Below are 24,360 nucleotides of genomic sequence, written 5' to 3' on the forward strand. Positions count from 1 at the left end.
CAGAAATGGCAGACCATCATTACTTTAAGACATGCAGGTCAATCAATCAGGACTTTCGAATGTTTCTTCAAGTGCAGTCGTAAAAAACATCAAGCACTAATGGACATTAGGCCGGTGGTCTGATGTGTCCAAATTTTAGATTTTTGGTTCCAACCGCCGTGTCTTTGTGAGATGCAGAGTAGGTGAATGGATGATCTCTGCATCTGTGGTTCCCACCATGAAACATGGAGGAAGAGTTGTGATGGTGTGGGTGTGCTTTGCTGGTGACACTGTCTCTGATTTATTTATAATTCAAGGCACACTTAACAAGCACAGCTACCACAGCATTCTGCAGCGATATGCCATCGCATCTGGTTTGCTCTTAGTTTCGACTATCATTTGTTTTTTCAACAGGACAATGACCCAACACACCTCCAGGCTGTGTAGAGGCTATTTGACAAGAAGGAGAGTGATGGAGTGCTGCATCAGATGACCCGGCCTCCACAATCACCCGACCTCAACCTAATTGAGATGGTTTGGGATGAGTTGGACCGCAGAGTGAAGGAAAAGCTGCCAGCAAGTGCCCAGCATACGCAAGACTCATTCAAGACTGTTGTAAAAGCATTCCTTATGAAGCTGGTTGAGGACATGTCAAGAGTGTGCAAAGCCGTCATCAAGGCAAAGGGTGGCTACTTTGAACAATCTCAAATAGAAAATATATTTAGATTTTTTTGAATACTTTTTTGGTTACTACATGATTCCACATGTGTTATTTCATATTTTTTATGTCTTCACTAATATTCAACAATGTAGAAAATAGTCTTGAATTCAACAATGTAGAAAATAGTCTTGAATGAACAATGTAGAAAAACCCTTGAATGAGTAGGTGTGTCCAAACTTTTGACTGGTACTGTAGATCATAATAGATAATAATGCAGGAGTCTGTTTAGTGAGCCTTGATGCACCGGTACTGCCTGCCGGACAGGAGCATGGCGACTAGTCCATGACTTGGGTTGTTGAAGTCTTTGCCATTTTTTCAGCACTTTCTCAGATACCGCCTGGCATGTACATCCTGGATGGCTGGGAACTCGCCCCATTGATGCGCTGGGCAGTCCGCACCACTGTCTGTAGGGCCTTCCTGTTGCTGGCAATGCAGTTGCCATACCAGATGGTGATACAACCAGTCAGGATGCTCTCAATGGTGCATCTGTAAAAGTTTGTGAGGATCTGACGGGCCATGCCAAAATGTTTCAGTCACCTGAGGGAGAAGAGGCATTGTCGTGCCTTCTTCACAACTTTTCAGGTGAGAGAGGACCATTTTAAGTCCTCAGTGATGTGGACATCACTGAACTTGAAGCTCTTGACCTACTCCACTGTGGCCCCGTCGATGTTGATGGACATTTGGTTTTGCTGACATTGAGGGAGAGGTTGTTGTCCTGGCACCACAATGTCAGTCGTCTGACCTCCACCCTATAGCATGTCACTTCACTGTTGGTAATCAGACATACCGCCCTTGTGTTGTCAGCAAACTTTTCCATTAATGAAAAGACATTTCAGTGAGTGGATCAGCTTTAATATTGCGGATAGATTGTTGCTTCCATCAATGTAATTGTCTGCATCATTTCCAATCCCTCATATATTTTTGGGGTAATATATATGTATACATATACACTACCGTTCAAAAGTTTGGGCTCATTCAGAAATGTCCTTGTTTTTGAAAGAAAAACTATTTTTTTGTCCAGTGATAAAATAACAAAAAAATTGATCAGTAATACAGTGTAGACATTGTTAACTTAATGTTGTAAATGACAATTGTAGCTGGAAACGGCAGATTTTTTAATGGAATATCTACATAGGCGTACAGTGGCCCATTATCAGCAACCATCACTCCTGTGTTCCAATGGCAGGTTGTGTTAGCTAATCCAAGTTTATAATTTTAAAAGACTAATTGATCGCTAGAAAACCCTTTTGAAATTATGTTATCACAGCTGAAAACTGTTGTCCTGATTGAAGAAGCAATAAAACTGGCCATCTTTAGACTAGTTGAGTTGAGTTGAGGCTCAAAATGGCCAGAAACAAAGCTTTCTTCTGAAACTCGTCAGTCTGTTCTTGTTCTGAGAAAATGAAGGCTATTCCATGTTAGAAATTGCCAAGAAACTGAAGATCTCATACAACACTGTGTGCTACTCCCTAGACAGAACAGCGCAAACTGGCTCTAACCAGAATAGAAAGAGGAGTGGGGGGCCTCGGTGCACAACTGAGCAAGAGGACAAGTACATTAGAGTGTCTAGTTTGAGAAACAGACGCCTCACAAGTCCTCAACTGGCAGCTTCATTAAATAGTACCCACAAAACACCAGTCTCAACGTCAACAGTAAAGAGGCGACTCCGGGATGCTGGCCTTCTAGGCAGAGTTCCTTTGTCCAGTGTCTGTGTTCTTTTGCCCATCTTAATCTTATATATTTTTGGGCCAGTCTGGCTTTTTCTTTGCAACTCTGCCTAAAAGGCCAGCATCCCAGGGTCGCTTCTTCACTGTTGACGGTGCGACTGGTGTTTTGTGGGTACTATTTAATTAATCTGCCAGTTTCATTGCGTGTCCCATGGAATTGGTACATTGAAAATCTCCTCCAAACTATTTTTCAATTTATAAGGCACAGCTGTCATTTTTTGTCCTTAAATGAAACAGTTATATATTTTTATTTATCACAATTTTCTTTAACCATTTTTGGTCTTTAATGCAGTTCCTGACTTTTTCCCCTTTCAACTTTTGTGGTAATGCTGCAATTAGTTGGTTGTAATTTTGGGTCAGAGCAGACATTTCCATGTGTCTGTGTTAGGTGCATGTGTAACATAACTCCATCAGCCCTATTTATGATGTCATTTACAAAGATTATACCTTTTTCATATACATTTATCGAAAAATAAGTATATTTAAGTTTAACCACAATAATTGTTGTATTGTTTGTTCTGTCTTTTCAGATGGATTAAACTGAAATTGCAACCAACTTTCTAAGGTTTGATAAAAAATAACAATACCGTGGAGATTTTTACATTTTCAAATAACCGAAAGTGAGCAGTTGTAATCTGAATAAAGAGAAAAAGACCATTCTTGAACATAGGGTGAGACATTTTTACTAATTTACTAGAGAACTGTTTCAGATTTAGGTATAACTTTTGTATGACTGATGCCTTTAGTGAGAGGTCTAATGTTTTAATATTTTATCATTTCTGCCCTCCTAATTCATCTTCGTTATATAAATAGGCCCTTTTAAATTTGTCTCGCTTGCTATTCCAAATTAAATTGGATATTTTTTGTACATAGAATTTAAAAAGCAGGTCACTAGGTGTAGGCAAAACCACAATAAATATGTAAACTGTGATATGACTTAAGAGCTAATCAGGGTGATTTTCCCACAAATAGACAGGTATTTTCCATTCCATGGTAGCAAGATCTTATATATTTTTTCTGACTTTCTATAAAAATGTATTGGAGTGAAATCATTTCTGTCTTTCAGGATATGTATACCGAGTATGTCCACATCCCTGTCAAACACTAATATTGGTAAACTAAACGGTAATGTAAAAGTTTTGTTTTGTGATAAATATGTAATATAGTACACTTATCATAATTTGGTTTTAATATAGAGAGGTTAGAAAAAGTATCTGGATCCTCTATGAGGCTGTGGGGGGATTCTAATTGGGGTTTTAAAAGAAGACATGAATCATCAGCGTACAATGACACCTTTGTTTTTAAACCATGGATTTCTAATCCCTTAATATTTTTGTTGGATCTAATTTTAACAGCTAACATTTCAATGGCAATAATAAATAGATATGCCGATAGTGGACATCCTTGTTTTACTCCTCTTGACCGTTTAAAACTTTGAGATGTAGCCGTTATTTCCTATTTTACACCTAGGGTTACTATACGTAACTTTAACCTTTTTGGGATAGGGGGCAGCATTTTCACTTTTGGATGAATAGCGTGCCCAGAATGAACTGCCTCCTACTCTGTCCCAGATGCAAATATATGCATATTATTAGTAGTACATTTGGATAGAAAACACTCTGAAGGTTCTTAAACTGTTTGAATGATGTCTGTGTGTATAACAGAACGTATTTAGCAGGCGAAACCCAGAGGACAAACCATTCAGATAATTTTTTTAAGGTCACTTTCTTTTCAATGGGGTTTCATTGGGAATCCAGATTTCTAAGGGACCTTCTTGCAGTTCCTATCGCTTCCACTGGATGTCAACAGTCTTTAGAAATTAGTTGAGGATATTCCTTTGTGTAATGAAGAAGTACGGCCATCTTGAACGAGGGTCACTTGATAGAGGCGCGTGACCAGAAAGCTAGCTACAGTTTGTTTTCCTCTTGTATTGAACACAGATCATTCCGTCTTCAATTTTATTGATTATTTACTTTAAAAAATACCTAAAGTTGGATTACAAAAGTAGTTTGAAAGGTTTTGGCAAAGTTTACAGGTAACTTTTGAGATATTTTGAAGTCACGTTGCGCAAGTTCGAACCAGTGTTTTTCTGGATCAAAAGCGACAAATAATTGGACACTTTGGATATATCGACGGAATTAATCGGACTAAAGGACCATTTGGGTTGTTCATGGGACATATTGGAGTGCCAACAAAGAAGCTCGTCAAAGGTAAGGCATGAATTATATTTTTATGTCTGCGTTTTTTGTCGCGCCTGAAGGGTTGGTTTCTCTCTTTGTTTACGGAGGTACTATCCTCAGATAATAGCATCGATTGCTTTCGACAAAAATACTTTTTGAAATCTGACATGTTGGCTGGATTCACAACAAGTGTAGCTTTAATTTGCTATCTTGCATCTGTGATTTAATGAAAGTTTGATTTTTATAGTAATTTATTTGAAGTTGGCGCTCTGCATTGTCCCTGGCTTTTGGCCACATATCCCAGAGAGGTTAAAGGCATCAGCCGGTGCTAGCGTCCCACATATTCCAGAGAGGTTAGGGGCACTATTTTCATTTTTGGAAAAATAACGTGCCCAAAGTAAACGCCCTATTTCCCAGGACCAGACGCTAGAATATGCATAGAATTGACAGCTTAGGATAGACAACACTCTAAAGTTTCCAAAACTGTAAAAATATTGTCTGTGAGTATAACAGAACTGATATTGCAGACGAAAGCCTAAGAAAAATCCAATCAGGAAGTGACTCGTGTTTTGAAACCGTTGTGTTCCTATGCACCCCTATTGGCCATTGAAAGGGATATCGACATGTTCACATATTCAATCAATCCCTATCCCAGTTTGCTGCTCCCACATGCTTCAAGAGAGCCACCATTGTTCCTGTTCCCAAGAAAGCTAAGGTAACTGTGCTAAACGACTATCGCCCCGTAGCACTCACTTCTGTCATCATGAGAGACTAGTCAAGGATCATATCACCTCCATCCTACCTGACACTCTAGACCCACTCCAATTTGCTTACTACCCCAATAGGTCCACAGACGACGCAATCGCAATCACACTGCACACTGCACACTGCCCTAACCCATCTGGACAAGAAGAATACCTATGTAAGAATGCTGTTCATCAACAACAGCTCAGCATTTAACACCATAGTACCCTCCAAACACGTCATTAAGCTCGAGACCCTGGGTCATGACCCCTCAACACTGGGGACCCACAAGGGTGTGTTCTCAGCTCTCTCCTGTACTCCCTGTTCACCCATGACTGCGTGGCCATGCACGCCTCCAACTCAATCATCAAGTTTGCAGACAACACTACAGTGGTAGGCTTGATTACCAACAACGACGAGACGGCCTACAGGGAGGAGGTGAGGGCCCTCGGAGTGTGGTGTCAGGAAAATAGCCTCACACTCAACGTCAACAAAACAAAGGAGATGATCGTGGACTTCAGGAAACAGCAGAGGGAGCACCCCCCTATCTACATCAACGGGACAGTAGCGGAGAAGGTGGAAAGTTTTAAGTTCCTCGGCGTACACATCACGGACAAACTGAAATGGTCCACCCACACAGACAACGTGGTCAAGAAGGCGCAACAGCGCCTCTTCAACCTCAAGAGGCTGAAGAAATTGGGGTTTGCCAACAAAAACACTCACAAACTTTTACAGATGCACAATCGAGAGCATCCTGTCGGGCTGTATCACTGCCTGGTACGGCAACTGCTCCACCCACACCCGTAAGGCTCTCCAGATGGTAGTGAGGTCTGCACAATGCATCACTGGAGGCAAACTACCTGCCCTCCAGGACACCTAGACCACCCAATGTCACAAGACGGCCAAACAAATCATCAAGGACAACAGCCACCCGAGTCACTGCATGTTCACCCCGTTATCATCCAGAAGGCGAGGTCAGTACAGGTGCATCAATGCTGGGACCAAGAGACTGAAAAACAGCTTCTACCTCAAGGCCATCAGACTGTTAAACACTAACATTGAGTGGCTGCTGCCAACATACTGACTCAAATCTCTACCCACTTTAATGATAATAAATTGGATGTAATAAATGTATCACTAGGTTCTTTAAACAATGCCACTTTATATAATGTTTACATACCCTACATTACTCATATCATATGTATCTACTGCATCTTACCTATGCCATTCGGCCATTGCTCCTCCATATATTTATAAGTACATATTCTTATTCATTCCTTTGTTGTTGTGAAATAGTCAGATTACTTGTTAGATATTACTGCATGGTCGAAACTAGAAGCACAAGTATTTCGCTACACTCACATTAACATCTGCTAACCATGTGTACGTGACCAATCAAATTTGATTTGATTTGATTACCTATCTGCTACTATTAGAATTCATTCGATTTAAAATCAGGCTACAGGTAATGAAACAAACACTAGCTGTTGTTGACAAGAATATGTTAAATTCCTTCATATTTGATTCAGTTATTTAAATAGGACTCAATTCTCAATATGTTATTTCAGTAGAGGATTTAGGCCACACAACGTTCTATATATATATTTTTAAAATCTTATTTTCTGTCATTAGCAATTAATATTTGTAGTACTGTAGGCAGTTTATGCAAAATAGTTTTACCTCTCACCATTATCAAAATGACATTATGGCAAGCAATTATTATTTTAGCAAACACTTATTGTGATTCATCCTATATTGTCCCTAACATCTTTTCCTCCCTCGCAACAGTTGTGGGACACACACACACACACACACACACACACACACACACACACACACACACACACACACACACACACACACACACACACACACACACACACACACACACACACACACACCCTTTCCCCCAAAACAACCATAGACTCAGATTCTCAACAGTTGCACCATCCTAGAGCCTAACTCAAGAAAGGTCTTGATTTATGAATGCATTTACAGTTGCAGCTGTACGAGAAGGCCTGCCGAACTGAACAAAAATTGGCAGAAATGGGGAGATTTGATTAACCATTGTCACGTCCTAGGTTATGGAGGTCAGATATAACCCCTTCCAATGAAACTCACACATATGGTCCCCTTGTCATACCCTGACCTTAGTTATCTTTGTTTTCTTTATTATTTTGGTTAGGTCAGGGTGTGACGAGGGTGATATGTGTTTTTATCCTGTCTAGGGGTTTTGTATGTTTGTGGGGTTTTAACCAGTCTAGGTGTTTATATGTCTATGGTTGCCTAGATTGGTTCTCAATCAGAGCCAGCTGTTTATCGTTATCTCTGATTGGGGACCATATTTAGGTAGCCATATTCATTGGGTATTTTGTGGGTTATTGTCTGTTTAGTTGCCTGTGGCAGCACTCGGTTTAAATAGCGGCACGTTTGTTTAGTGTTTCCTCATTTTATTAAAGAGTATGTATTCGTATCACACTGTGCCTTGGTCTCCTCCTTACGACGAATGTGACACCCCTGTAGTGACCATACTCCCAAGCTCTCCGTGCAGTCAGACCATACTCTCCATGCAGTCAGACCTTTGATTTTGTGCTACCATGGCCACAATAATATGCCCCATCTCTGCACTTCCGAGTGTGACCTCCCCCCATGGGTTACTGCAGCTAGTGTTGCCAGCACTGCCACTGCCTGAGTGGAGGGCACCTACCGGAATCCCCACCGGTACAAGGTCGTCAAGGTTCTCATTAGCAGTTTTGAGAATTTCCTTGTATATTATGCTCCCCATCAGGGGCTCTGGCTTTTCAGGACCAACCCTGCCAGGCAGGCTCAGAATCTTGAGGGGGCGGTGCTGCTCCAAGAAGGTCTCTGACCGCATGTTGGCTGCATACAGGCCGCTTACAGCAGGCCCATAAAACAGATAGGGACTTTTCCTTAGTATCTGGGTTGTTCAGGTGGGTGTCTAGTGTCACGACTGTTCTGATCAGGAGACCATAACCCTACAGATTATCTCTCACCCCCAACAGAGGAGGAGAGATCTAGGAGTATGAAGATGTGGGGGTTTGATGACCCCTCACGCCCATTGTAAATCTTAGGCAACAGACAATTCCTTTGTCCTCTCACTATGGAGAACCAGCCTCAGAACATTCAACATGCAATAAATGGACTTTGGAACAATGGTTTCTGTCAGCCACAATGGTGGCAATGACGATAGATGGAATATGAAAATTAATGTCATTTTTGTTTTGTTATTAAATGTTAAAGGTTGACTTTATTACGAAAACATTGTAACTAAGAGTTTTCCTCGTATATGTTTGATGTTTATACATTGTACGTTGTGTGGAAAATGTCCAAATCAAAGAGAATGTTTTGGTAAAGCTGAAATGTGAAGGTAGTTGTCTAAAATTGGATTTGAGTCAAATCTAGACCTTTATGGTTACGCCCACTTCTGACCCGAGTGTATAAGACATGTGAGTTAAGAATTAACATATCAGACTAAGTGACCCGAGCTGCAGCAAAGGTCTGAGTAGTCAACGAACCCAAAATGCAACACGAGGTTTAAGACAAACGAACCTTATTCTATCCATGCTTCGGAGGAGTAGCTGCATCTCAGCGGGTGAATTCAAGCCGGACCACCCGGCCTCCACTCCCCATCGAATCGTATCTACACTGTTTCTTTCCTACTCTGGCAGTCCCTAGAAGACCCCTTTCAGAACGAGGGCGAGAAATCAGTCTATTAAGCCAAAAGGACACTGACATCGTGAGGACAACCAGAGAGTTGCACCAGAGAAGTGCGCCATCCAAGAGGACGAAACGGTCCACGCAGAGACCCACAGCGGAGACATTCAACACATAATTACATCATTATATTCTGACTCATAAGAGCGGCAGTTTGGGGCAAGGCTAGGGTTAAAATAAGCATAGCAGACATATGCACCCAAATGTATATTTATCTCATGTACTTTCTCTTTTTCTCTCTCTTTTTAAATCCCTATTTTGGGTAACACGTGCCATAGTGTGTTGGCCCGTTATACTAAGTTCTAATCAATAGCCTAGACTGTGTTTTTGTGTATTTGTATTTTCATTATAATTTTCGCTTTTTAGAAAATAAATCATCAACTAAAATTGGTGTGGTACGAACTCATTGGTGGGACTCAGGTTTGTGCAGATTCCCGGATTATGCAACGTTCAGAATGAGGAAATTGAAATGGATTAATTAGCGACTATTGTAAAATCGATATTCTGATATTCTTTGAGTTAATTTGGGAAATAGATACTCAATAAAACTAATTTTCCCATGGTGCCCCAAGTTAAGGAGTTAATAATTACCTGATTCATTTAATCACACAATTATAAACTTTTAATCATTCGATGAGCAGCAGTCATCATTAACTAATACAATGTCACAACACTAGGGTATGGGGTTGTGGACTGTTAGATTAATATAGGACAATCAATTAATTAGATGTATAATTAAGTAGACGTATAATTTATTTTTTAAATGTAGTTCCCCATGATAGGAAATAAATAAATTAGATATCTCATTTATTTTTAAATGTTGTTCCACCATATTAGGACAATAAATAAATAAGATGTATCATTAATTATAAAATGTATATCCCTCATCTGCACAAAATTGAAAGCTCTCTCACAACATTGGTTCTGGGATATGTAACTTTCCCAAACACCAAAAAACACACACCACACCATCCATCTAAATACATTCACACATACCCACATACTGAGCCTTCTGTCTGCTGTGTTTTTATCTCCACCATGTTGAATTAGGGATTTTGTGTTCCAATAAGTTATATTTGAAGATAGATAGAAAATATATAATGTTTTGTATTATTATAATCCATAACAGGGCTGGAATTGTGTGTTTCCTTATTTGCCTCCTCTATGAGAACTTTGTAATTTTTAGAATAGCCATGGAGTAGTCTTTGTGTCTCTGAACAATTTGTTATCAATATACAGTTTGACTACGAAAGCTATGCGTTTCCCTTTCCATTTATTTTCCTTGAAAACTGGATACAGAACTTTGCGACAAACTTTGTCGTCAGCAAACTTAATGATGGTGTTGGAGTCATGCATGGCCATGCAGTCGTGGGTGAACAGGGAGAACAGGAAGGGACTAGTCACAACCCTGAGGCGACCCATGTTGAAGGTCAGTGTGGCGGAGGTGTTGTTGCCCACATTAACCACATGGGGCCGGCCCGTCAGGAAGTCCAAGATCGAGTTGCAGACGGAGGTGCTGAGTCCCAGGGTCCCCAGCTTGTTGATGAGCTTGGAGGGGACTATGGTGATGAATGCTGAGCTGTAGTCTACGAACAGCATTCTTACATAGTTATTTCCTGCCTTGCACAAGTAGGGAGAGGGCAGTGTGAAGTGCAATTGAGATTGCATCATCTGGAGACCTGTTGTGGCGGTATGTGAACTGGAGTGGGTACAGTGTGTCTGGGATGATGGTGTTGATGTGTGTCATGACCAGCCTTTCAAAGCACTTCATTATTTCAGATGTGAGTGCTACAGGGCGTTAGTCATTTAGGGAGGTTACCTTGGGAACAGGGACAACGGTGGTCAACTTGAAACATGTTGGGATTACGGACTGGGACAAGGAGAGATTGAAAATGTCTGTGAAGACACTCGCCAGCTGGTCTGAGAATGCTTTGAGGACGTGTCCTCAGCTATTTGCACTGCCTCTGTATAGGAGACCTGCTGTACTGCCCGGATTCTTGCTACTTCAACCTCCTTCACCCTTACATGGCACTCCTGTAGGAATGTCACTCCCCTCTGTATCCACTGATTCTTCCACAACATATCTCTTCTGTCTGCGCACACTTTCCACGTGTCCAAACTTTTTATATTTACGACACTGCAATGGTTTGTAAGCTCTCACAGCGTATCTCATAAACCACAGCTTTCCACCGCGATGCCAGAGATGCCACCTTTTATCAGTGCCCTTTTCAGAAATTCTTTCTACTTCATACTCCATTCATTCCCAGAACTACAATTCACTTTCCTTTAGTTCTTCTTCACCTGCACAACTAACAGGTGAAAATAATTAAGTTGTTTAGGGTATAACTGGCAATAGAGATCTTGTGATACTGCTTGGATATGAATAGTGTATTGAGACTGGGCCCAGGTAAAAACAGTGAAACATACAAAATATCATATAGTAAAACATTAAAGGGGATTAAAACACTGTCCAGTGAGAATGTCTTCCTCACCGGTACCTTCTCTGAATCAAGTTCAAAGCCATCATCATGGCCTATCAATGACACTTCTAGAATACACTTTGAGTTTAGTTGTCTGGAGTTATTCTAATGGGAAAGGCAGATGCATATAATTCTAATAAAATTAAGAGCAATAATAAAAAGGATTGCATAGAATGAGTCAGTATAAGCAAATGTCCACATGTCACCACTATTCAGTCAATAGCACAGTAGCTCTCCCCTTCCATCCCTGAATACTAAGTTTAAACTACACTCATCTCTGCCTACCACCTCATTTCCTGAGTGGCCTCTGGTCACCTCCTTGGAGAGGGCCTTAATGGCCTGCCATGCCCTGCAGAGTGCCCGTCTTTCAAAGCCCCAGGAGGAGAGTGTTTGGCCCCTTGCGCCAGACAAGGAGATGACCCTCATTAGTCCCAATGGCTGCAGACAGGGGCTTCCGGAACTCACAGCATCACAAATAACAAGACCACTTTGTCTCCGTGCCCTGCCTGGGGCCTCATTTATCAACCATGTGTACATGTCATACAAAATTCCAGTGGTGTAAAGTACTTCAGTAAAAATACTTTAAAGTACTACTTAAGTCATTTTTGGGGGGTATCTGTACTTTACTATTTATATCTTTGACTACTTTTACTTCACTATGTTCCTTAAGAAAAGATTGTAATTTTTACTCCATACATTTCCCTTGACACCCAAAAGTATTTTGAATGATAAGCAGGACAGGAAAGTAGTCCAATTCATGTACTCATCAACTGAACATCCCTGGTCATCCATACTTCCTCTGATCTGGCGGACTAACTAAACACACATGCTTTGTTTGTAAATTATGACTGAATGGTGGAGTGTGCCCCTGGCTTTCTGTAAATAAATAAAAAACAAGAAAATGATGCACTCTAGTTTTCTTAATATAAGAAATTTGAAATTATTTATAATTTTACTTTTGATACTTAAGTATGTTTTAAACCAAATACGTTTAGACTTTTACCCAATTATAATTTCACTGGGTGACTAACTTTTACTTGAGTCATTTTCTATTAACCTCTCTGGGATATTCGGGCCGGTAGCGTCCCACCTCAACAACAGCCAGTGAAAGTGCAGGGCACCAAATTCAAAACAACAGAAATCCCATAATTGAAATTTCTCAAACATACAAGTATTTCACACCATTTTAAAGATAAACTGGTTGTAAATTCAGCCACTTTGTCCGATTTCAAAAAGGCTTTATGACGAAAGCACACCAAACGATTATGTTAGGTCAGTACCTAGTCACAGAAAAACACAGCCATTTCCAGCCAGAGAGGAGTCACAAAAAGCAGAAATCGAGATACAATTAATCACCAACCTTTGATGATCTTCATCAGATGACAGTCATGGGATCTCATTTTACACAATACATGTATGTTTTGTTTGATAAAGTTCATATTTATATCCAAAAACCTCAGTTTACATTGGCACGTTACGTTCAGTAGTTCCAAAACATCCAGTGATTTTGCAGAGAGCCACATCAATTTACAGAAATACTCATAATAAACTAAAAGATACAAGTGTTATGCATGGAATTTTAGATCCAATTCTCCTTAATGCAACTGCTGTGTCAGATTTCAAAAACGTTTTACCAAAAAAGCGCACCATGCAATAATCTGAGTACAGCGCTCAGACAACAAAACAAACCATACAGATATCTGCCATGTTGTGGAGTCAACAGAAGTCAGAAATAGCATTATAAATATTGACTTACCTTTGATGATCTTCATCAGAATGCACTCCCAGGAATCCTAGTTCCACAATAAATGTTTGATTTGTTCGATAAAGTTCATTGTTTATCTCCAAATACCTCCTTTTTGTTTGCGCGTTTAGTACACAATCCAAACTCACGACGCGCAGGAAAGTCCAGGCGAAAGTTCAAAAGAAAAGTCATATTACAGTTCATAGAAACATGTCAAACGAAGTATATAATCAATCTTTAGGATGTTTTTATCAAAAATCTTCAATAATGTTCCAACCGGAGAATTCCTTTGTCTGTAGAAATGCAATGGAACAGAGCTAACTCTCACGTGAGCGCACGTGGTCAGCTCATGCCACTCTGGCAGACCTCTGACTCATTCAGCTCCCATTCCCCCCTCCTTCACAGTAGAAGCATCAAACAAAGTTCTAAAGACTGTTGACATCTAGTGGAAGCCTTAGGAAGTGCAATTTGACCCCATAAACACGGTATATTCGATAGGCAATGACTTGAAAAACTAACCTCAGATTTCCCACTTCCTGGTTGGATTTTGTTCTCACGTTTTTGAGTTCTGTTATACTCACAGACATCATACAAACAGTTTTAGAAACTTCAGTGTTTTCTATCCAAATCTACTAATAATATGCATATATTAGCAACTGGGCCTAAGTAGCAAGCAGTTGACTCTGGGAACCTTATTCATCCAAGCTACTAAATACTGCCCCCCAGTCCCAAAGAAGTTAAGGTATCTTTACTTTCCATCAAGTATGATAGTTAGGTACTTTTTCCACCACTGCTAAATTCCGGCACAAACTACGCAAATATTCTACGCAAATGTTTGCTTGAGCAAAGAAATCTTGGGATTTATCCCTAGCCACGTCTTCAGAGCATGCGCAGACCAACTGACTGGAGTGTGCATGGATAAATTAAATCTCTCCTTATCCCAGTCTGCTGTCCCCACATACTTCAAGATGTCCACCATTGTTCCTGTACTCAAGAAAGCAAAAGTAACTGAACTAAATTACTATCGCCCCATAGCACTTCTGTCATCATGAAGTGCTTTGAGAGGCTAGTTAAGGATCATATCACTTCTATCTTACCTGACACCCTAGACACACTTCAGTTTGCTTACCACCCCAATAGATCCACAGACGATGCAATTGTCATCGCACTGAACACTGCCCTATCCCATCTGGACAAGAGGAATACCTACGTCTGAATGCTGTTCATTGACCTTAGCTCAGCCTTCAACACCATAGTACCCTCCAAGCTCATCATTAAGCTCAGGACCCTGGGTCTGAACCCCACCATGTGCAACTGGGTCCTGGACTTTCTGACGGGCTGACCCCAGGTGGTGAAGGTAGGAAACAACACCTCCACTTTGCTGATCCTCAACACAGGGGCCCCTCAAGGGTGCGTTCTCAGCCCCCTCCTGTAATCCTTGTACACCCATGACTGCGTGGCCACGCACGCCTCCAATTAAATCAGCAAGTTTCAGACAATACAACAGTAGTAGGTTTGATTACCAACAATGACGAGACAGCCTACAGGGAGGAGGTGAGGACCCTGGTGGAGTGGTGCCAGGAAAATAACCTCTCTCTCAACGTCAACAAAACAAAGGAGCTAACTGTGGACTTCAGGAAACAGCAGAGGGAGCACACCCCATCCACATCAACGGGACTGCAGTGGAGAAGGTTAATAGCTTCAAGGTCGTCGTTATACACATCAATGACAATCTGATTTGGTCCATCCACACAGACAGTGTGGTGAAGGAGGCACAATAGCGCCTCTTCAACCACAGGAGTCTGAAGAAATTCAGATTGGCCCCTAAGACCCTCAGAAACTTTTACAGATGCAAAACTGAGAGCATCCTGTCGGGCTGTATCACTGCCTGGTACGACAACTGCACCGCCCGCAACCGCAGGGCTCTCCAGAGGGTGGTACGGTCTGCCCAACACATCACAAGGGGGCATACTGCCTGCCCTCCAGGACACCTATGGCTGCTTTTGCTACACTCTGCGGTCCAACTCATCCCTATACATCTCAATTGGGTTGAGGTCAGGTGATTGTGGAGGCCAGGTAATCTGGTGCATCACTCTCCTTCTTGGTCAAATAGCCCTTACACAACCTGGAGGTGTGTTTGGTTATTGTACTGTTGAAAAACAAATGACAGTCCCACTAAGCGCACACCAGATGGGTAAGCGTATCGCTGCAGAATGCTGTGATAGTCATGCTGGTACCTTGAATTCTAAATAAACCACCAACAGTGTCACCAGCAAAGCACCCCCACACCATCACACCTCCTCCTCCATGCTTCACGGTGGGAACCACACATGCGGAGATCATCCGTTATTCTACTCTGCGTCTCACAAAGACAAAGCAGTTGGAACCAAAAATCTCAAATTTGGACTCATCAGACCAAAGGAATGATTTATACCTGTCTTATGTCCATTGTTCATCTTTCTTGGCCCAAGCAAGTCTCTTCTTATTATTGGTGTCCTTTAGTAGTGGTTTCTTTGGAGCATGAAGGTTTGATTCACACAGTCTCCTCTGAACAGTTGATGTTGAGATGTGTCTGTTAATTGCACTATTAAGCATTTATTTGGTCTGCAATTTCTGAGGCTGGTAACTAATGAACTCATCCTCTGCAGTAGAGGTAACTCTGGGTCTTCCTTTCCTGCGGCGGTCCTCATGAGATCCAGTTGCATCATAACGCTTGATTGTTTTTGCAACTGCAAACGTTAAAAGTTCTTGAAAATTTCTGGATTTGTCACACCCTGATCTGTTTCACCTGTCTTTGTGATTGTCTCCACCCCCCTCCAGGTGTCGCCCATCTTCCACAGTATCCCTTGTGTATTTATACCTGTGTTCTCTGTTTGTATCTTGCCAGTTCGTCTTGTTCGTTCAAGTCAACCAGCGTTTTGTGTCTCAGCTCCTGCTTTTTCCAGTCTTTCTTTCCACCACTTCTGGTTTTGACTCTTACCTGTCCGGACTCGGCTGCCTGACCACTCTGCCTGCCCCTAATCCTGAGCCTACCTGCCGACCTGTACCTTTGATCCCCTCTGGATTACCGACCTCTGCCTTACCCTGACCCTGAACCTACCTGCCACCCGGTATCGTTGCTCCCCCTCTGGGTTACTGACTCCTGCCTGCCTTAACCTGTCTATTGCCAGCCCTTGTTGGAATATTAAACTATTGTTTATTTGATGTGGTCTGCATCTGGGTCTTACCTTCATACCTGATAGTACAAACTGTCCATGACTGACCCAGCAGACCCAGACCATCTGCGCAACGCCATCTCCTCCCAAGGAGCCTCCATTGGTAGGCATGGGGAATTGCTTCGTTGGCTGATGGAGGGGGTCCAAACGTTGGCTGAGCACCATGACCGGGTGTTGGACAATTCCGCGGGTCGTCTGGTTGGCAGCCTGCCACGGTGGTAACCCCACCGCCCGTCAGCAACTCTGCAGTTAGCAGCTGTGACCAGTGAGATATACCTGCTGGAGCGTGTGCAACGGGTGGGTGCTGCTATGGTGACCAGTGAGCTGAGATAAGGCGGGGCTTTACTTAGCAGAGACTTGTAGATGACCTGGAGCCAGTGGTTTTGGCGATGAGAGTGAAGCGAGGGCCAGCCAACGAGATCATACAGCTCGCAGTGGTGGGTAAGATATGGGGCTATGGTGACAAAACGGATGGCACTGTGATAGACTGCATCCATTTTGTTGAGAAGAGTTGTTGGAGGCTATTTTGTAAATGACATCGCATAAGTCGAGGAGTGGTAGGATAGTCAGTTTTACGAGGGTAGGTTTGGCAGCATGAGTGAACGATGCTTTGTTGCAAAATAGGAAGCCAATTCTAGATTTAATTTTGGATTGGAGATGTTTGATGTAAGTCTGGAAGGAGAGTTTACAGTCTAACCAGACACCTAGGTATTTGTAGTAGTCCACATATTAAGTCAGAACCGTCCAGAGTAGTGATGCTGGACGGGCGGGTAGGTGCGGGCAGCGCTCGGTTGAAGAGCATGCATTTAGTTTTACTTGCATTTAAGAGCAGTTGGAGGCCATGGAAGGTGAGTTGTATGGCATTGAAGCTCATCTGGAGGTTAGTTAACACAGTGTCCAACGAAGGGCCAGAGGTATACAGAATGGTGTCGTTTGCATCGAGGTGGATCAAAGAATCACCAGCAGAGAGAGCGACATCATTGATGTATACAGAGAAGAGAGTCGGCCCGAGAATTGAACCCTGTGGGACCCCCATAGAGACTGCCAGAGGTCTGGACAACAGGCCCTCCGATTTGACATACTGAACTCTATCAGAGAAGTAGTTGGTGAACCAAGTGAGGCAATCATTTGAGAAACCAAGGCTGTTGAGTCTGCCAATAAGAATGTTTTGATTGACCGAGTCGAAAGCCTTAGCCAGGGCGATGAATACGGCTGCATAGTAATGTCTCTTATCAATGGCAGTTATGATATCGTTTAGGACCTTGAGCATGGCTCAGGTGCACCCATGACCAGCTCTGAAACCAGATTGCATAGCGGAGAAGGTACGGTGAGATTCCAAATGGTCGGTAACCTTTTGTTAACTTGGCTTTCAAAGACCTTAGAAAGACTGGGTAGGATAGATATAGGTGTGTAGCCATTTGGGTCTAGAGTGTCTCCCCCTTTGAAGAGTGGGATGACCGTGGCAGCTTTCCAACCTATGGGAATCTCAGACGATACGAAAGAGAGTTTGAACAGGCTAGTAATAGGGGTTGCAATAATTTTGGCAGATAATTTTAGAAAGAGAGGGTCCAGATTGTCTAAACCGGCTGATTTTAGGGGTCCAGAATTTGCAGCTCTTTCAGAACATCAGATATCTGGATTTGGGTGAAGGAGAAGTGGGGGAGGTTTGGGCGAGTTGCTGTAGGGAGCGCAGGGCTGTTGACCAGGGTAGGGGTAGCCAGGTGGAAAGCATGGCCAGCCGTAGAAAAATGTTTTTTGAAATTCTCATTTATCGGTGGTGACAGTGTCTCCTAGCCTCAGTGCAGTGGCCAGCTTTACAGTGTTCCAGAACTTTTTTGAGTTTGTGCTACAGGATGCAAATTTCTGTTTGAAAAAGCTAGCCTTAGTTTTCCTAACTGCCTGTGTATATTGCTTCCTAACTTCCCTAAAAAGTTACATATCACAGGGGCTATTCGATGCTAATGCAGAAACACCACAGGATGTTTCTGTGCTGGTCAAGAGCAGACAGGTCTGGAGTGAACCAAGGGCTATATCTATTCCTAGTGCTAAATTTGTTGAATGGAGCTTGTTTATTTAAGATGGTGAGGAAGGCACTTTTAAAGAATAACCAGGCATCCTCTACTGACGCATGAGGTCAATGTCATTCCAGGATACCCCGGCCAGGTCAATTAGAAAGGCCTGTTCGCAGAAGTGTTTTAGGGAGCGTTTGATATTGATGAGGGGTGGTCGTTTGACCGCAGACCCATTACGGATGCAGGCAATGAGGCAGTGATCGCTGAGATCTTGGTTGATAACAACAGAGTTGTATTTGGAGAGCGAGTTAGTTAGGATGATATCTATGAGGGTGCCTGTGTTTATGGATTGGGGTTGTACCTGGTAGGTTCATTGATCATTTGTGTGAGATTGAGGGCATCAAGCTTAGATTGTAGGATGGCCGGGGTGTTCAGCATGTCCCACATTAGGTCAACTAGCAGCACGAGCTCAGAAGATAGATGGGGGGCAATCAATTCACATATGGTGTCCAGGGCGCAGCTGGGGGCAGAGGGTGGTCTATAGCAAGAGGCAACGGTGAGAGACTTGTTTCTAGAATGGTGCATTTTTAGAAGTAGAAGCTCGAAGCAGAATGTGCTGAAGCAGTGAATAACTTAGGGAGTAGGCTTCTAATGTTAACATGCATGAAACCAAGGCTTTTATTGTTACAGATGTCAACAAATGAGAGCACCTGGGGAGTGGGAGTGGAGCTAGGCACTGCAGGTCCTGGATTAACCTCTACATCACCACAGGAACAGAGGATAAGTAGGATAAGGGTACGGCTAAAGGCTATAAGAACTGGCCGTCTAGCACGTTCGGAACAGAGAGTAAAGGAAGCAGGTTTCTGGGCACGATAGCATAGATTCAAGGCATAATGTACAGACAAAGGTATGGTAGGAAGAGAGTACATTGGAGTTAAACCTAGGCACTGAGTAATGAAGAGAGAGAGATATAGTCTCTAGAGACGTTTAAACCAGGTGATGTCATTGCATATGTGGGAGTTGGAACAACATGGTTGGTTAAGGCATATTGAGCAGGGCTAGAGGCTCTACAGTGAAATAAGACAATAATCACTAACCAGGACAGTAATGGACAAGGCATATTGATATTAGGGACAGGCATGCGTAGCCAAGTGATCGTATGGGTCCAGTGAGTGGTTGGGCTGGCTGGGAACGCGGCGATTCAGACAGTTAACAGGCTGGGGCTAGCAAGCTAACAGTTAGCAGGCCTGGGCTAACAAGCTAGCATAAGGGCCTTAGAGGGAAAAGTCTGTTTTTGCCTCCTCGTGCAGTGACGTCAATAGACCAGTCGTGGAATTAGTAGGGTTCCAAGTAGCAGAGGGGTCCAAGTCCATTTGTAAAAATGGGTATAGTGGTCCAAGAAACTGGCAGGTGGATCAACTAAAAGTCCAATAGGCTATAGATAGCTAGCAGGCCACGGTTATCAAAATGAGCCTTCAGGGGACGTTGTGCCTGAGTGGCCTGTGGGGATCCTCGGACAGATTATGTTGGTATTCCAGTCATGAAGGATCGGCGGGGTCCGTGCCCCATACCGGCACTAGAAGGGGTCCGGATACTGTAGCCGAGGAGTGGGCTTCAGGAGTAGCCCAGGAGCCCTAGCCGGGAGATGGGTCTAGCCTAGGTTAGCCAGGATTAAACCCGGGTTTTGGTTAGCTAGCTGCCATGATCCAGATGAAAGGGTTCAAAGTTTGCGGTAGGAATCCGGGGATATGGAGAGAAACATAGGTCCGGTATGCTCTGGTTTGAAACGCGTTGTACGAACTAGCGAGAGCTTTCCGAGCTAAAGGTTAGCTGACTGATAGCTGATAGCTAGTTAGCTAGCTAGCTTCAGTTGAGGTATTCCAGTTCAGAGGTAAATAGAAATACTTTAGAAAAAAAAACAGATCCACACCACATTGGGTGAGGCAGGTTGCAGGAGAGTATTTTGAAGTTGAGGTTTAGGAAAGATATTAAAAAGAATGCGGAGAAAAATATATAAAAATATATATACATGGGTCGAGACAAGAAAAAGACAAAGACGTCTGACTGCTACGCCATTTTGGATAAATATGTACAGGCCTCAGCTGCAATGCTTCCTGGGGTTCGCCAACTTTTTTTGGCGCTTTATCCAGGGTTACAGCACCCTGGCCTCCCCCGTCTGCCCTCACCTCTACCAAGGTTCCATTCACATGGTCCACAGCCGTGGACCTGGTGTTCCAGGACCTTCAGCACCGCTTCACCATGGTTCCAATCCTGGTTCATCTGGACCCTTCCCGTCAGTTCATGGTGGAAGCCAATGCTTCGGATGTGGGGGCAGTTCTGCCTCAAAGTTCTGCCCTGGATCATAAGCTGCATCCCTGCGCCTTCTTCTCCGATCGCCTCACCGCCACGGAGAGGAATTATGATGTGGGGAATCGGGAGCTTCTTGCGGTGAAGAGGGCATTGGAGGAATGGAGGCACTGGCTCAAAGGGGTGGAACATCCGTTCTTTGTGTGGACCGACCACAAAAACCTGGAGTATCTCTGCGTCGCCAAGCGCCTCAACTCCGGGCAGGCGAGATTGGTCCTGCTGTTTACCCAGTTCAACTTTTCCCTATCCTACCTTCCGGGGTCCAAGAACGTCAAGCCGGATGCCCTGTCTCGCCACTATAACCCCACGGCTACCACCCCGGAGCCTGAGACCATCTTTCCCACCTCGTGCCTGGCAATGGCACTCAGCTGGGGTATTGGGAAACAGGTCTGGGACGCATAGTGGTCCGGGATGGGAAGATAACTGGATGTTCTTCCCTGACAGTGTCCCCTCCGCGGTCCTGGAGTGGGCCCATTCGTCGAGGCTTGCCTGCCACCCGGGCTCCCGGCGGACCCTGGCCTTCGTGCTACAACGCTTTTGGTGGCCTGCTATGGTTTCGCATGTTGCCACCTTTGTCACCAACTACACGGTCTGTGCACGGAACAAGACCCCTCGACACGCTCCGGCTGGCCTCCTCCAACCTCTGCCTTTCCCTCGTCGTCCCTGGTCTCACATCTCCCTGGACTTTGTCACGGGTCTCCACCCGTCTGATGGCAACATCGCCATCCTGACCATGGTGGATTGCTTTTCCAAGGCTGCCCACTTCATTCCTCTAACCCAAGTTACTCTCTGCCAAGAACACGGCCCAGCTCATGGTGCAACACGTCTTTCAGATCCATGGACTGTCCATGGACATGGTCTCCGACCACGGCCCTCAGTTCTCATCCCGGTTCTGGAAGGTGTTCTGCACCCTCATTGGGTCATCGGCCACCCTGTCCTCCGGGTTCCACCCCGAGTCTAACAGCCAGTCAGAGCGAGCCAACCAGGGCCTCGAGACCACCCTGCAATGCCTGGTTTTCGCCAACTCCACCACCTGGAGCCAGCAGCTGGTGTGGGTGGAATACACCCGCAACACCCTTCCCTGCTCTGCCACGGGCCTATCACCGTTTGAGTGTTCCCTGGGGTATCAGTCCCCGCTCTTCCCTGAACAGGAAGAGGTTTATTGTCCCATTCCCCATCTCCAAGTTTATTATCCCTTCTGCTCTACTTTTGCCCCGTATCTTTCGTATACATCCCACCTTTCATGAGTCCAGAGTCAAACCCATGTCTCACAGCCCTTTGTCTCCCATGTCTGTTGCCAGTTCATCTTGTTCGTTCAAGTCAACCACCGTTTTGTGTCTCAGCTCCTGCTTTTTCCAGTCTCTTTTTTCTCATCCTCCTGGTTTTGATCCTTGCCTGTCATGGCTCAGAGCGCCCTGCTTGACCACTCTGCCTGCCCCTGACCCTGAGCCTGCCTGCCAGCCTGTACCTTTGCCCCCCTCTGGATTCCCGACCTCTGTCTTACCCTGACCCTGCCTGCCGCACCGGTACCGTCAGGGCGTGACACATGGTCTGCATCTGGGTCTTACCTTCATACCTGATAGAATTGACTGACCTTCATGTCTTAATGTAATGATGGACTGTAATTTCTCTTTAATTATTTGAGCTGTTCTTGCCATAATATGGACTTGGTCTTTTACCAAATAGGGCTATCTTCTGTATACCACACCTACCTTGTTACAACACAACTGATTGGCTCAACGCATTAAGGTGGAAAGATAATCCACAAATTAACATTTAACAAGGCATACGTGTTAATTGAAATGCATTATAGGTGACTACCTCATGAAGATGGTTGAGAGAATGCCAAGAGTGTGTCATCAAGGCGAAGGGTGGCTAAAGATGTCATCAAGGCGAAGGGTGGCTACTTTGAAGAATCTCAAATATGAAATAGATTTTGATTTGTTGAATACTTTTTTGGTTAACACATGATTCCATGTGTGTTATTTCATAGTTTTGATGTCTTCACTACTATTTTACAATGTAGAAAACTGTAAAAATAAAGAAAAACCCTTGAATGAGTAGGTGTGTCCAAACCTTTGACAGTTGTACTGTATATATAGATGTATTTATTTATTTGTGCCCATCTCAGTGAACTAATCCATTGTGGAGGCCTACACTAAAAGCCAATTTATGCTTGATTCAAAAGTGTGGTCGTAGGCTCCATATGGAGGGTGTGATGTAATTGCAGAGCCTCCAGAGGCATGCAGAGTCCAACTCAAGTTCTGTACCTCATCACCATGCGCCTCCCAGATCTTGTAACCATGCAGAAGGCACTGTATAGCTCCACATTGACATGATTGGTTGACTGTAGTTGGGGTAGTACATCCTGTATAAACACAAATTCACTTCCTTGACAGCAACTCTGCACTGTTCCTAGAAGCACAATAAGTATGAATGTCCTGACTTCTGCTGAGGCCATTCTTGCCCTGAGGTCATATCACCATAAATGCTGCATGGCCAATGCAGATTTCGGATTGATCCCAGATGCACATTGCACATCTCCCTCCAGAATGCGCTCTCTCCCACCAATTTGTGCGCATTCATTGTTTCATAACTTCATTGTGTGAATTGTTTGAGTTTGATTGTTAGTGTACATCAATTCTCCATTGCATGTCACCAGTAGTAGATTTACTGTTAATTCCTATCATTTCTGATCTACACTGTTGTTACTTTGGTTACGGTCATTTCTTTTAATGCATTCAATATTATTATTCCAATCTTCCTGTTCTCATTGTCAGAGTGGACACATTGTTTGCAGAGTGCACAGCCTGTGCTACACCTGTGAGAAACAAGTTTTGGTTTATTTAATTCAATTTACGAGCTCTGTCAATTTAGTCATTGTCTTTTGTTTGGAGCGATCCTGTAACTGTTGAGTAAGGACTCTAGTGCATACAAGTAGGCATATAGGCTTGCATGCAAATGTAGGCATAGAAATGTACCCATTTGGGGATCTGATAGTATATCTGATTGGCTTAACACACCACCACTAATGACCTGTGGAGTAATGTTTTCTTCATCTCAAATAGCAAGCAAACAAAGTATGTTTTTACATCCAATGAGAATTACAATAGTTCCCCAATGTATTTGAAAAATCTTTCCATCCGTCTCCCTTTCGATAACCACTTAGCATTAAAGTGAAAAATGTCATGCTCTGATCCAGTGGAAACGTTATAAAATAGGCTTCTTGTCAGTGCTTGACTTGGACTGAAATAGGTTCTGGTACTCATTTTGGATGCTGGTACTGTTTATATTTAGGTGCAGGAGCTCTACAATACTTTTGAGCTAATTCTATATGAGGAACAGGAGTTCAAGCAGCACAACATTTGAGGTGCTGGTACTCGGCTCCGGTGAGCTCTTGCCCAAGAGCTGCACAGGCACTGCTTCTTATCCCTTGCACAAATAGCCTACAGCTGT

The sequence above is a fragment of the Oncorhynchus keta genome, chromosome 23 (assembly GCF_023373465.1).
Source record: "Oncorhynchus keta strain PuntledgeMale-10-30-2019 chromosome 23, Oket_V2, whole genome shotgun sequence".
NCBI lineage: Eukaryota > Metazoa > Chordata > Actinopteri > Salmoniformes > Salmonidae > Oncorhynchus > Oncorhynchus keta.